Source organism: Microtus oregoni, unplaced genomic scaffold (genome assembly GCF_018167655.1).
Source record: "Microtus oregoni isolate MIOR12 unplaced genomic scaffold, Mior012 000030F_ref0000283, whole genome shotgun sequence".
Taxonomy (NCBI): Eukaryota; Metazoa; Chordata; class Mammalia; order Rodentia; family Cricetidae; genus Microtus; species Microtus oregoni.
Genome location: NW_024543089.1, coordinates 993,060 through 1,007,261, shown reverse-complemented (window position 1 = coordinate 1,007,261; position 14,202 = coordinate 993,060). Strand labels below are relative to the sequence as shown.

Sequence of the window (14,202 nt, the reverse complement as noted above, 5' to 3'; positions counted from 1 at the left end):
ATGCAAAAATTTTCTCAAAGTTTCCTCTTTTCCTCTTCCCAAATGATACCACCATGCCACCATGTGTCAAGTTGAAAAAAAAAATTTAACCATCACAGGCAGGTTGCCGTGAAAGCTAAGGAAAGTAAAGAAGTATGTATACACAGACGATGTGTAGGTTTCCATTGGTGAGGGAGTTTCTTTGAGTGAAGGAAGAAGAGTAGTAAAATTTGTAAAAATTAATGGTGAAATTCAGATGTATTATTTCTCCAAATATGTTTTGAGGAAATTTGACAGGTCAAGTGCAGCCATATATGTTGTGAGAGCAGACAATAGAAATGGACAGAGAGCCTAGAAGGTACAGGTAAAGGCTGTAATCTGGCACTTAGGGAGCCACCTGGCTGAGCCTGCCTGAAAAATCATGAAGAGCCTTCCTATTAACCACGATCTGCTCTGCATAGTGGCCTATCCCAGACAGGCGTTCCCCAGTATTAGCTCTCTACCTTCATGCGAAAGAAGAAACCCTGCTTTGTGCCGTTTCCCACTGCATCCCAGGTAGGAAGAACACTGTACATGGTCGAAGGAAGGATGCAAGGAGGAAAAGTCACCAGAAACTTACCTTTGAGTTGTTACTTCCCTTCTTTAAAAATAGTCAGAAGGAGAACATTGACTGTACATTAAGCAACATCTCCTATTTTAGTATTGCAATCTCTGTGTCTCAGTATTAGAAAAGAATAAAGCACAGTAACATTACTAAGGGAGTGACACAGGAAGAAAGAGTGGAAAGATCAGAGACAACAGTCTTACTTCTCACTTCATGTCCTTGAAAAAGAAATGCATGGGCTCTGTGAGTCTTTCGAGCAGCAAGAATCTGGGCAACACCCAAGAGTAATACTGAAGATACCTCTAAGTTCTCCAAATAAAGGCAGAATAAACACTGGATTCTACCTTTAGCAAAGGTCTCTGCCTTCTACACTTGTCCTAGATAATTTAGCCAATCGGTATCAAGGCTCTGTTGATTTCACTCAATGATGACGTCTTCAATCATAACCATTTTCCAAAATGCATAGATTCTCTTGCTATTATTGTTGCATAAGAAAGTTGTGAATCTTCATAGATAGTAGAATTTTCCAATAGCAAAAAAGGTAAAGATTTGATTTGGACACTTACTCAATATAAAACAAATATCCAAACTGTTTTCTAATACACCTTAATTGTTAAGAAGACTAAAGACTAATTTTTTGTTGTTTTCTAAAGACAGGATAAAATAGCCCTTGATCTTCTGGAACTAGCTCTGTAGGCCAGGCTCGCTTCAAACTCACAAAGATCTTCCTGCTGGGATTAAAGGTGTATACCAACACTGTCCAGATAAAAAGACTAATTCTTATCTACTAATTTATATATGAGTAAAATGTTAACTGAGAAGTTTATAGTTTATACTTTGTTTGGATTGGGTTTTCACAGAAACCCCTAGAAATCATAGCATGAAATTTTCATGGGAGCCCCTAGAATTCATAACACTGGGCTTTCACAGGAGCCCCTAGAATTCATAGCTCTGGCCATATTTTAGATAAGCACACTATATTCATATAACATGCAAAAGGAGGGAACTATGACAGCTGGTAAATACTTCAGAAAACATAAGTGTTTTTTTGTAGTCTATGTAGTCTGGATGTGTATATTATGAGGACTGGTGACAGTTCTGTGCTCCTTTCTCAGCTCAAGTTTAAATCTCGCTGCAGGACTGCACTTTTCTGGCTGAGGGTTTCATGTTTTATATACATTTGTTTCTCTGGTACTCAACATATACATTCAGCATATGTGCTTAGCATTTAATCTCACTGCAGCTTTTATGAAGCTCTCATCTGACTAGCACTGGAGAACTAATGCTTCTTCCTTCCAGACTCTATGGCTAACCAACTGTTTATCCTTGGGAAGAACAAACAAGTTGAGATTTTATATTAAAGAAGACTTTGAGGTAATCATATTAAAGCCACACAAAGTTTCTTCTAAGAAAATTTTTTTTTTAAATTTGAAGGTACATCTTCCTTTAAAATAATTTTCTTCATGGTTTTCTTAAGTCAACCTGTTAGGTGATTCAGGATAGAATATTTAAAGTCTGAAAAAAAAGTAAATATCAAATCAACATCTCCTTTTTGTTGTACCTCAAGCAACAAATCCTTCAGGAGGAGAGAGAGAAAGCTATAAACACAGTCTGTCCTCATAACATCTATTAGGGTTGATGGAAGTAAACTTGTTGGATTCTGACTCATGTTTTGTGATTGTTGAAGCCATGTCTTCCCCAATTTGAGTCAGATTCTATTTGTACCTTGAAGTGATTTTTTCTTTAATCAAGTTTTTATTAGCATATATTCAGTGTACACTGAGAAAGGGTTTCATAAAAACATCTTCATCCAACTTTATTAAAAACTTCAGTTATATTCACTCTCCATTTCCTCCTCCCACACACTTCCCCTCTTCCCAAATAGCTCCCATTTTTCCTGCCCTCTAGCTAAGAGAGGGTTGGAGCTCTTAGGTGTCAAAGAGTAGAGGAAGTACCATCTTTTCCCAGCATGGTATTATGGGGTTACTCCACTTATCCAGAAAGTTACATATGGAGAGAAAAGAAGAAAATCGGGAGCCACTGAGGTGTAGAGAAGAAATTGGAAACCAGGGACAACTTTGGAGCTGTGTAATTTTTTTTTCATAAAATGTCTGATGAAGCATGTTTTAGTAAGAAAAATGTTTTTGCTTTGTGAAATAAAATCTCAGAGAAGAGTCAAAGTAAATAAAAAGCAGAGACATCCCTGATCCTATTTATTACTATCTGTCTTACTTTGTTGTTCTCCAACAATGCTTCCTCTACAATCTTATTAAAAGATTCATAACAAAGAGGTCACAGTTATAGTTTCCAATATGAATAACACAAATGCATTTCTGTGTTAAGACCTAAACAATTTCTGCATTGTAGAACTTCATTTTGTTTAGATTGTTGCCATGCAATGAAAAATGTGGGTACAGAACTACCTTAGAAAACAGTGTGTATGGGTTGGGTTATAAATAAGAAGTCCCTTATTTTATCTGGTATTTCAATCAACTCTCATTGATAATATGGCTTCCCACATAAGTAGAGAGAATAATATATGTGATTCAACAGGAAGAATAATATTTGTGTACTAGTAATTTAAGTTGGATGAATAGTAAATATCTTTTGGTAAAGGTGTTATTTGTAGACTACTAATATGTTTATTTAAAGTGGAAGTTTTTATCATTATTGTTTTTAATATTTTCAAAAGAATAGTGAATATCATAATTCATAGATGGTAGGTACATAGCTAAAACATCACATTTCTTATTTCAGTGATTTCTATATCATGTTATATACAAGTACATGTGTTTATCAAATTAAAAAACAGTTGTGATTGAATGATCTCAAGTTGATTTCATTTGCAGTGGCGTACAGGAACTCAGTATGTTCTTTATTGTTGAGAGTGATTTCTAAAGTGCTCTACGTGGTTATGTATTGGTAAAGGACAAAACAGAAATGATGTGGATACTTTCTGTATAATTTACTTTGCCAACAGCATTTGAGTTTTATGCAGAATTTGTCTTGAAGGCATTATAACAAAATACAGGAAATAAAAGGAAAAGGAAAGTTAAGATGATAACATTAAACAGGAGGTCAGACTCCACTTCAGGGTTGACATTTTAAGATTTCTTTCTCTACCATGAAGTTCCCAGACAGAATCCAGGAAAGGCTGAATAAACACACTATATTTGTATAATACACAGAAGGAAGAAACCATGAAAGATAGAGAAAATTCTGAAACATAAGTGACTTTTTGCAGTCTGTTACTGTTACCTTCCTGTTCTGCCTGGTACCTTTGAAAAACCACAGCTGTTGTTAAGTATTTTCTTAAACAACCAACCTCTCCACCAACGCAAATAATCCCAGTCATACCTAATTAAAAGATACCCTTGTTTAATGGCTGCCAGCACTCCTGGATGACCGCAGGAAAACACTAAGAGAAACAGAGGAAAAGGGGGAGACCATGGGGAACCAGGAGACCATGTGTTCATCCTCTGGGGGGCAGTTTAAACAGCCTGTGAGAGTGGTCTTGACCTCTCTTGAGGAGGGGTTTCTTAATCCTCCTTGGGGAGGGGTCACTATTTGGCTGGCTTTCTCGGAGGTGGAGTTTGGAATGAGACAACTCCCAAGGGAGGTAGCTTTTGGCACGAGCTGGAGAGAAGCTCCTATCTAAATAGTCCAGACTCTTTGTATAAAGAGATGCCAGGGAGCTGAGGTGATGCTTCCTACCAAACAGTTGTGTCCTGCTTGTGTACCTAAAAAGTCTGTGACTGTTCTTGACAATATATTTTAAATTTTTCTCAGAAATATTCTTTATTTTATGGGTTGTTTCTGAGATTGAAGGAATGTTAATCTGTGTTTTCCATTATTGTAACAAATCATGTCCCCAAAATTCACTGTTATGTTAGCTACATATGTCTTTACTTTCTCTACCTGTCCTTCTGGTACTAAACATATGACCCATCTTGTATTTAACTTTATCTGTGATAATGTTCTAACCTCTAGAAACTGAACATTTATCTTCTGAAGAGGCCAATCTGAGATTTCAAGATTTTGGTGAAAGTATTGTTACATCTGCTCCTGTGCTTACGAAACATTCCATTTAAATGCCATTTATTTGTATTTTTAGCTTTGGACTCAGATAATTTATAGCAATTTGTCAAAATACTTGCTTTCTTGTCTCTCCTGAACGTTCTGTTTTATCTGCTGAAGCTGTTCCATCCTTGATCACATCCAGAGCAGTACAGTTTTTAGCAACAAGTGTTAACCCTATGGGTGAGTTTCTCTGATGATGTCAGAGAATAATTGAACCAAATTTGTTATTCAGACCTGTAGATGACCCCCTGAGGCATTCCTCAATGGCAAAGGGTTAACTTGCCTATCCCTTGATGACCTGCATTTATTAGTCCATGGCTGGTCTTTGTCATACAGTCTGCATATTTCAGAAGGCTAAGACCTTTTAGGTTATTTCTAGAGAAAACATTTTTTCTAGGAATACCTTGCCTACAAATCCCCTTTTCAAATGATATTGCTTACCACAATGAAAAACATCTGACATTTTGATTTTTCTTAAAATGTCTTGAAATTACTTCTTCTATTTTTGTGAGATCCAACATCAGCTGCAGTTCTATTCCACTCATCTTTTGGGGCTGATCTTGCCTTTAAAGACCTAGTCACCCCTTTGCATTCTGAATTAGAATTTTCAAAAGTCAAAGATTCAAGTAATATTCGTCTAACTTCTGGATCTGATACTATTCTATTTACAGTAGAAATCAATCTTTGTTAAAAAAAAAACAGTGAAGGCTTCTTTGGGGCCTTGCATAATTTTAATAAATGACTCAGACTTCTTTCCTGATTCTTCAACCTTGTCCCAAATATTTAAAGCTGCTAAACGACATAAGGTCAAGGTGCAATCATTAAATTCAAACTGTCTTTGCAAATCAGTATATTGACCTTCACCTAGCAGCTGATCTTTGGGAATATTAATGTCTCTAGCCTTATTTCATTGTTATGTGGCCCTAGCTTCCTCTGTCTACCATGTTTACCATTGTTATAGAGGACCAGCTTCCAATACTGCTCTAGCCAAATCTTCCTGGAGGACAATTCTGTTCTGAGTTGCCCATGAACTTAACATCTGCTTCACATAGGGTGAATGCATTCCATATGAAATGATCACTTCCTTAAATCTCCTACTATAGGAGATTTAATACTAATCTAATACTTCTATAGGATTCCATTTAATTTCTGTATAATCTCAGGGAGTGCCTATTGTCTACTGGTCATTCTTATATAGTAACAGGATAAACTAAAGTTGGTTTTTATAATAATTTTGGATTACCCCCTTCAGTTTTATCATGCAGTGGTGTGATAAGTTCTTGTCTGAATTCCTCTGTCTGTATCTGAGTATTTTTATTATTTTCTTTATTAAATCTTTCTAAGGCTTGTGTATTATCAGTAGTAAGTCTTTCTAAGGCTTATATATTATTAGTCAAATTTTCATATTTTGTACATTTATAAACCCACTTTATAAAGGATAAAATATGAATTACTAAACTGATAGTAATCACAATGGGCATTATATTAATCCCAACTAAATCATTAAGCCATCCATAGTTGCATTATATAGAGTCCTAACTCCCTGCTTTATCATATTTCCCATTCTTATCATGGGAAAGATTGCTATTTTTAAGATTATTTAACTCTCTCCTAGATGACCTCCCATGTATCTCACCAAGGAGCATGTCTTAAGACAGCAGTGCAATGATATCTTAAAGGCCCCGAGGGCTTCAAGTGGGAAGACCTTACTGATTTCAGGGGCATTATCAGTTTAATGCTGATCTCTTTGAAAAGTTAAGTCAATCTAAACCTCTTTATGTTTGCATTGATGTAGTATCACATACATACAAAGGCCCATGTCTTAAATATTCATTTTTGATGAGGTTCAGTAGCACATGAATCCAGTAATATGTACAATGATCAAGACATAAATTTTTTAAAGCCCTAGAGAGTTCTCTCAAACCTTTATCAGGTCACTTTGCACCACAGTGACTGTGACTTTCTGCTGGTATTCCCAGAAGCTGGATTTGCATCTCTAGACTATCATATAAACAGAGTCTTACTTTTTTGTGGACATTGTGGCTAATCCCTGTGCTGTTCCAAGATTCCAAGACACTCCATTTTGTCTTGGTATCTCAAAGTGCTCCTTTTTCTCATTTTCCTATGGATAATAGTTGCTTCTACTAGGTTGCTTCTTTAATATTTTTAATAACTTTTCCACAGGAGAGAGCTGAGATATGCAAGAATTTTTAAACACAGTTTACAACATTGTTTGAATAAATACCTAGGAGCAAACTTATTCATTCCTAAACTGTTTTACTTAATAAGAACTGTAACGTTCTCCAGAGTGATATTTTTTACTCCCACTCAAAATGTGCACAATCTGATGACTCTTACATCTATCTGTTCCACTGCCAGATATTGTTAATTGTGATTATTTTTAACCATCCTAGTGAGTGTGTGATCCTCATCACAACATTTAAATTTGCATTTCCATAATAATGAGCAACACAGGAAACTGTTTTAAATGTATTCTGTCCATTAACATATCTTCTAAAGAAGTACTTTTTCATTTTTAACTAAATTTTGTCTTAATCACTAAATTTTCTAAATTAACTTTTTTCAGATATATATGAAAACACATTTTTTTCTGTATATCACTGTCTTTCATTTTTAATAATACTTAGTATACTCAGATACTTTTACCTTTGAATCCGAGCATCAAATATTGTGCATGCTGTATTTTTTGTTTCATAATAAAAAAAAATCTTTGTTTACTTCAAATAATTGCTTTTCTGTGCATTTAATTGTTTAAAAATTTTTATCAATGCTGCCCTCCAGTATGAGCAACCTTCACAAATCTTTGTGGCATATAGTCACTCTGGTTTCTTCTAGAAACCTCATGGCATTATAGTTTAACTTTTTCATTCTTTTATAATAGATAGATAGATAGATAGATAGATAGATAATTTTTATCATTTCACTCCCTCATTGCCCTCTTATTCTCCTGTCCACCCATCTACCTACCTACAACCCTTACCCACTCACAATCCTTCCCACTCACCTATCCAGTAAACCTTATTTCCCAACAAGTCTCTGCTCCAACTTAAAAGAATTAGTTTTTAAAAGAATTAGTTTTTAAATAAATCTGGATTCCAACTCAAATCAATTTTACATTATGTAAACAATAAATCAATATTTGCACTCAGCATTTCCATTTTGATTTCTAAAATTTTGTTGGTGCTATACCTCTAGACTTTGGATTATAAAAACATTAAAAAGAAAAATAATTAACTTGTTTGGTTAATTAAACACTTGAAAATCTGTTTTTAATGAACCACAGTTGTATAATATGCTACGAGCTTACATATTACTACATGTTGTATTAACTTTGCTGAAGGTTTTATTTTCTTATAATTAAAAGCTCTCCAACTTAAGTGTAATCTTCATTATGTACTGTTTATGAAACCTTCTTCCAATCACCAAGCATTTTGAAGGATGGAAGATTTTTGAGGTTTTTATAAAGGAACAATATTTTACTGAGACCTATTGTTTAATGTCATAACCTTAGCATGGTTTAGGAACTTTCATTTTACCCATAGGCCTTTGATTAAAACATTATTTGTGAGATAAAACAATGATCCACTTTCTCTCAGTAAGATGGACACCATTATATATCCTTTATCAATTTTTGTATGTGTAAATGTGTGAGTGTATAAACGTGATGTACATGCCACAACATGTGTGTGGAAGTGACCTCAGCTGTCATTCCTCTCCTTCCACTTGGAGAAAAAATCTTTGTTGTTCTGAGGTAGGTGGATTGTGGGCGTCCAGAGGCTCTCCTGTCTCTGTCTCTGACATGATCAGGATGGTGGGCTCTGGAGATCTAACACGGTCACATTTGCACACTAACACATTATCTTCTGAGATATTTCCCAAACCACCTTTCTCCATTTTTCTGTATTTAAAAATATATAGCTAATCAATTGGTCTTCATTTAGAAGAGAAAATATATTGAATATGAAAATTAACTCACATTTTCATGTACAGTATCAAAGACGAAAGTGATCATTTCAGTGATCACTTCAGTGTACAAGCCAATATCTAAGAATCTGTGGCTCAACTCTATTACCTGGATTTCAAAAGAGATGTAATTTCACATGAGAGCACACCTATTGACTTTTCACATTTCAAAATTTTGAATCATCAATCATATCTCCAGTCTTTGTGAGAAGCACATCAAAGTCAGGAGTTACAGGGACTTTAAAGTCACATGAGGTTCATACCATGCAATGATTTACCACTTCTTTGGTGGTGTGTTGTTAGGATTGAAGGTGATATAGAATGGATCTTTGAGGAACTAAATAAGAGTCAATAATCAATGGTAATACTCCAGAAGCAAATCTCCAAATCTTCCACAATCGAATGTTTGTTAGCCACATAGCCATAAAACCACCTTAGCCTCAGCCGAAATCATTACCATGACACAGCCACTGCCATCACAAGAGCCGTGACCACAGTTCCCACACACACTTCCACAGTGATGGGAACGCATAGGGTCAGGAGATGAAGATGCAGCTGGGTCAGAAAAGAACCTCCGAGAACTGAAGCATAGCATACCATCTAGGGCTTTCTGTGTGACCAGAGGTCTGAACTGAGCAGATCACCCGCATTTTGTCTTCCTGTTCTCACATAAAATCTCATCTCACAAAAGCTTGCTGTTGTTTCATTTTGTCATAAAAGTTCCCCTCAATTTATGAACCTCAGTTTTCAGTTACTCCAAACAGCCACACACTGTCAGAAGTGACTTGTAGTATCCGTGCCCGTGTTCTCAGGAAGCAACACCACAAATACATATTCCACAAGTGTCAGGATTCTACATAACGCGTTGCCTTTCTCTCCACTAATCTATAATTATATCTTGTAGTGAAGTTTAAACTGTGTTAAATTTATTGCTGCATCTCCTAAACCAAAAGTTGGCTTCTTGCCTCTTCATTATTCATTTTCTCCTCACAGTTGATTTAAAGCCAATTCATTTTTAAATTAATCTGTATGTTATCCTCAGTCTCAAAGTTGAAGTCTTGCACATCCATGCCTTCTGCCTCATCCCTCCCACTCCTCTAAATCGTTTGCCTGAAAATCGGGAAATTTTAATATTTACTATTCCTTACCTTCATTTCACCTCTATTCCCTCTTATTTTAAAAGACACTTACATTGTTTACACTTATCAGTTCGCAATATTTGTAAGTTGTAATAAAGTATCTAAGATTAGAATATAGAAACATATGCCAACACACTATTTTCCAAGGAATTCAGTCCTTAAAACCCCCGTTGGCTACATTTCACCAGTGAACCTCCAGGTCTGTTTTGTTATTCCTAATCTTCCACATTTGTCATGAGAGTTCAATTTCATGATACCGAATCAGAACCTTTCTATCAGGGTCTTCCTCCAAAAATAATAAGACTCTACTTCCAAAAAATACCACGGTGACCCCTGGTATTTCATACATAATTTTCATTAAAATTTTAATTATTTGATAGAGAGTGAGCAATCAAGCTCCTCAGAAATGTGCAGTGTATTTCTTTACTATAAATGTCACCATTAGCCCATACAGTCTCTAGTTACCACATGAGTGGCCATGGTAAGCTCTGAAGAATATTCAGACTTTCTCTTTGTTATTTGGGGTGGATATTTTCTCATAAGCAATTAAGTAGAACTAGTGGTCTGGGACTTAATATTTTTAAACAGGAACACTGTAGTTTACATAATATCCAGACCAAGAAGATGTCTTCTTTGCTATTCTCTTCAGCTTATCTAAAAAGGCTATGCTAGAGAAGATAGATTTTTCTCCTTAACTGATGTGAACTTGTTATACAGAAAATTATTACTTCAATTCAGCTAGTAATTGATGGAGGAAGGTCATTGGCTAATAAAGGAACTGCCTTGGCCCATTTTATTGGTTAGAAGATAGGTGGGAGGAGTAAACAGAACAGAACGCTGGGAAGAAGAGGAAGTGAGCTCAGACTAGACAGCTCTGCTCGCTGGAGCAGAGACACCATGCCCCGCTCCCGGGCAGACACACACCATGAAGCTCCAACCCAGGATGGACTAGGCTAGAATCTTCCCGGTAAGACCGGTTCTCACAGATTATTAGAAATGGGTTGATCGGGATATCAGAATTAGCCAGTAAGGGCTAGAGCTAAAGGGCCAAGCAGTGTTTAAATGAATACAGTTTGTGTGTTGTTATTTCAGGCATAAGCCGAGCAGGCGGCCGGGGTGCTGGGAACGCAGCCCCGCCACCCCTATTTACAACAAGTAATTATCACATAAGTACACGCTTCTCTGGAATTTGGGGTATGTGAATACAGAATGCCCACTTCGATCTAGAGGGATATTTCCTATAGCATATTTGGATATCTATCCTATACTATATTTGGATATCTATCCTATAGCATATTTGGATATCTATCCTATAGCATATTTGGATATCTATCCTATACTATATTTGGATATCTATCCTATACTATATTTGGATATCTATCCTATACTATATTTGGATATCTATCTTATACTATATTTGGGATATACTTGTGCATTTTATTCTCTTTATATGCAACATTGTAATTTAATGAATAGCCTCATGTAGGCGTCCCCTCTGTGTGCTGTGATTACCATTAATGAATAAAGAAACTGCTTTGGACCTAGAGCAAGGCAGAACTTAGGTAGGCAGGGAAAGCTAGGCTGAATGCTGGGAGGAAGGAGCCAGAGACAGATGTGCTAAAACTTTGCTGGTAGGCCAAGATCTTGTGGTGATGCACAGATTACTTGAAGTGGGTTAAATTAAGATGTAAGAGTTATCCAATAAGAAGTTAAAGAAAATGGGCCAAGCAGTGTTTTAATTAATACAGTTTCTGTGTGATTATTTCTAGTCTAAGCTAGCTGGGCAGCTGGGAAGAACAAGCTCCCTCCTCCTACAAGAGCCTCTGCAGTTCTATTGCTAAATCTAGAAGTCTCTTATGTAAATAAAGATCTGAAATACCATTAACACATATAGTCACATCCTTCTGATGATTGTTAATCCTAAGAGGAAGCGCAATTAAGTCGGTGGGCTGCTGTATTTATGACTAGCAACAGGTAAAGATTTTTTTGTTTGTTTGTTTATTTGTTTGGGGGTGGGTTGTTGTACATTTTGCACATTTCATTCTGAGGACCACATGGAAAACAAAGGGTCTTAGTAATGAGTCTTCGGTTCCTTCCCTCGGCCTTCAGAGGGCAACCACAATCAGGCCACCTTTCAGCCTGGAGCCACAGGCTTATGAACTAAAGCTTTGGTTTTTGGGTTTTTTTTTTTTTGGTTGGTTGGTTTGTTTGGTCGTTTGTTTTGTTTTGTTTTTTAAGCATTTGCAGAGCTTTGAAAAACCACTCCACAGCCCCTGCAAGGGAGGGCTGCCCTAGAGCCTTCATAGGAAGCACATTTGGATGACTGCTTTATGTTCCTGGCCACATAAAATGCTTTAAGTGAAATGCTAGCATGCTGTCCTCTTCAAAGACATCTGTTTTAAGGCAAATGGCAGACATAAAATATAAAATGCATTTGTTTTTAAGTTATAAGCTATTGGTTATAGGTACATTAATATACTATCAAATAGAGAATAACGTGAAACTCACTAGCACTGTGTGAGTTTATGTTTTTAAAATAAAAGCAAATTAGCAGAATCCTTTCTCCCAAAAAAATGTCAAAAAGAAATATATGCACATATACATCTTTAATTCTAGAAAGACTGGAAACATAGATAATAAAATTGAAATGGTAATTTCCTCTGGTTGGTAAAACTTATGGTTGTGTATTTGTTTAAATTTTCTGTAGTTTATAAAAGTAATGTGATGAAACATTAGAATCACAACCAGAAAAAACAAACATTATGAAAAATTTATATCTTTCTGAGGTATTTTTCTGCCTTAAATTTAATAAAATTCATACAAATGGAATTAGTAAGCACTTTTACTCTTCAAGCTGCAAATATTTCTTAACCACTTCTTTTTTATGGATTTCAGGAAAATTCTATAAATGGATAAATTTTAATAAAACACTGTATTTTGACAATATTCAATCCTCTAGGTGTTATGCTACTGTAAGTAATAGAAATTTATTTCCTCATTTATTGGAGGACTGAATTAATAATTAAAAATACAGACAAAGATCCTTCTGAGTGTTGAAGAGAAACATGGGTGTCTTGCCTAGAAGGGAGCAAAGAACTTTCCTTAGCTTGAATACCAGGTTCCTCTTTCGTCTTTACACTCCCCCCCCACACTTTTTTTTTGTTTTGTTTCTCTGTTTAAATTCTTCCCTTTCAAGAAGAAAATATCTGGGCTTGAGCATCCACAAAGACCCTTTGCCCAATAGACTCACATTCACAGATGTTCATATTATGATTCTAGGGGAATACATTTAAACACACAATAATTTTATGATTTTTCATGCCAAAACTCAGACATTCTCAGGACGGTGTCTTTTTTTTTTTTTTTTTTTTTTTTTTTTTTTTTTTTTTTTTTGGTTTTTCGAGACAGGGTTTCTCTGTGGCTTTGGAGCCTGTCCTGGCACTAGCTCTGTAGACCAGGCTGGTCTCGAACTCACAGAGATCCACCTGCCTCTGCCTCCCGAGTGCTGGGATTAAAGGCGTGCACCACCATCGCCCGGCGGATGGTGTCATGTTTATTGTACTATATGAGTTCTAACTATTAAGTATTTTGCCAAGAGGACTGAACTAGTGCTTCCTGTGTCTTCTTTTACCAGGACCTGTCAACATGGGTTGTGTTCACACCAAAACTGTGATGAAGGCATCATCGAGACGTACCACACCTACCTGGGTAATGACTGCCACACCACGTGTGCGTGCGAGATCACCATTGTCCCCAGCCAGAAAGTGTGCAACAAGATAGTGGCTCCATCATACATCTGTTGAAGAGGATTCTAAGAGCTGCGATTCCAGGTGAGCACCACTATGTTCAACTCCCTAGAAACATTTAAAAAGTTTTCATTTTAACATCAGTTCAGTTATCTACTTGTGTTTTTGTAACTCGTGGAAGGTTATCTTGAAGGAGGAAGAGAGAGAGAGGAGAGATAATTATGTTCCTGAGATCTCTGCCCCAGATCACAAGGTCACTGAGGTAGATCCTGAAACCAAAGAAATGTTGAAGTTCCTGGACTTTGACACTCTCCAACCTGTGAGTCAGTCAGCCTTCAGTGCAGATGAATTTCAAAACACCATGTGGAGTCATTTGAATATTTTCTGTCATATTGCCAATAAACATTAAAAACAAAAAACGACTGAAGTAATAAGGGCAGCGGGGCTGCGTTCCCAGCACCCCGGCCGCAGCTTATGTCCCAAAATAATTACACAGACACTGTATTCTTTTAAGCACTGCTTGGCCCTTTAGCTCTAGCACTTACAGGCTAATTCTCACATCCCAATCAACCCATCTCTAATAATCTGTGAGAACCGGTCTTACCGGGAAGATTCTAGCCTATGTCCATCCTGGGTCGGAGCTTCATGCCGGGAGCGGGGCATGGCGTCT

The 14,202-nt window shown here is 36.4% G+C and overlaps 1 pseudogene; it reads left to right on the top strand.

Annotated features, from left to right (window-relative positions):
• Positions 1-13,431: 13,431 nt before the first annotated feature.
• Positions 13,432-13,909, top strand: LOC121465420 (annotated as a pseudogene).
• The last annotated feature ends 293 nt before the right edge of the window (positions 13,910-14,202 follow it).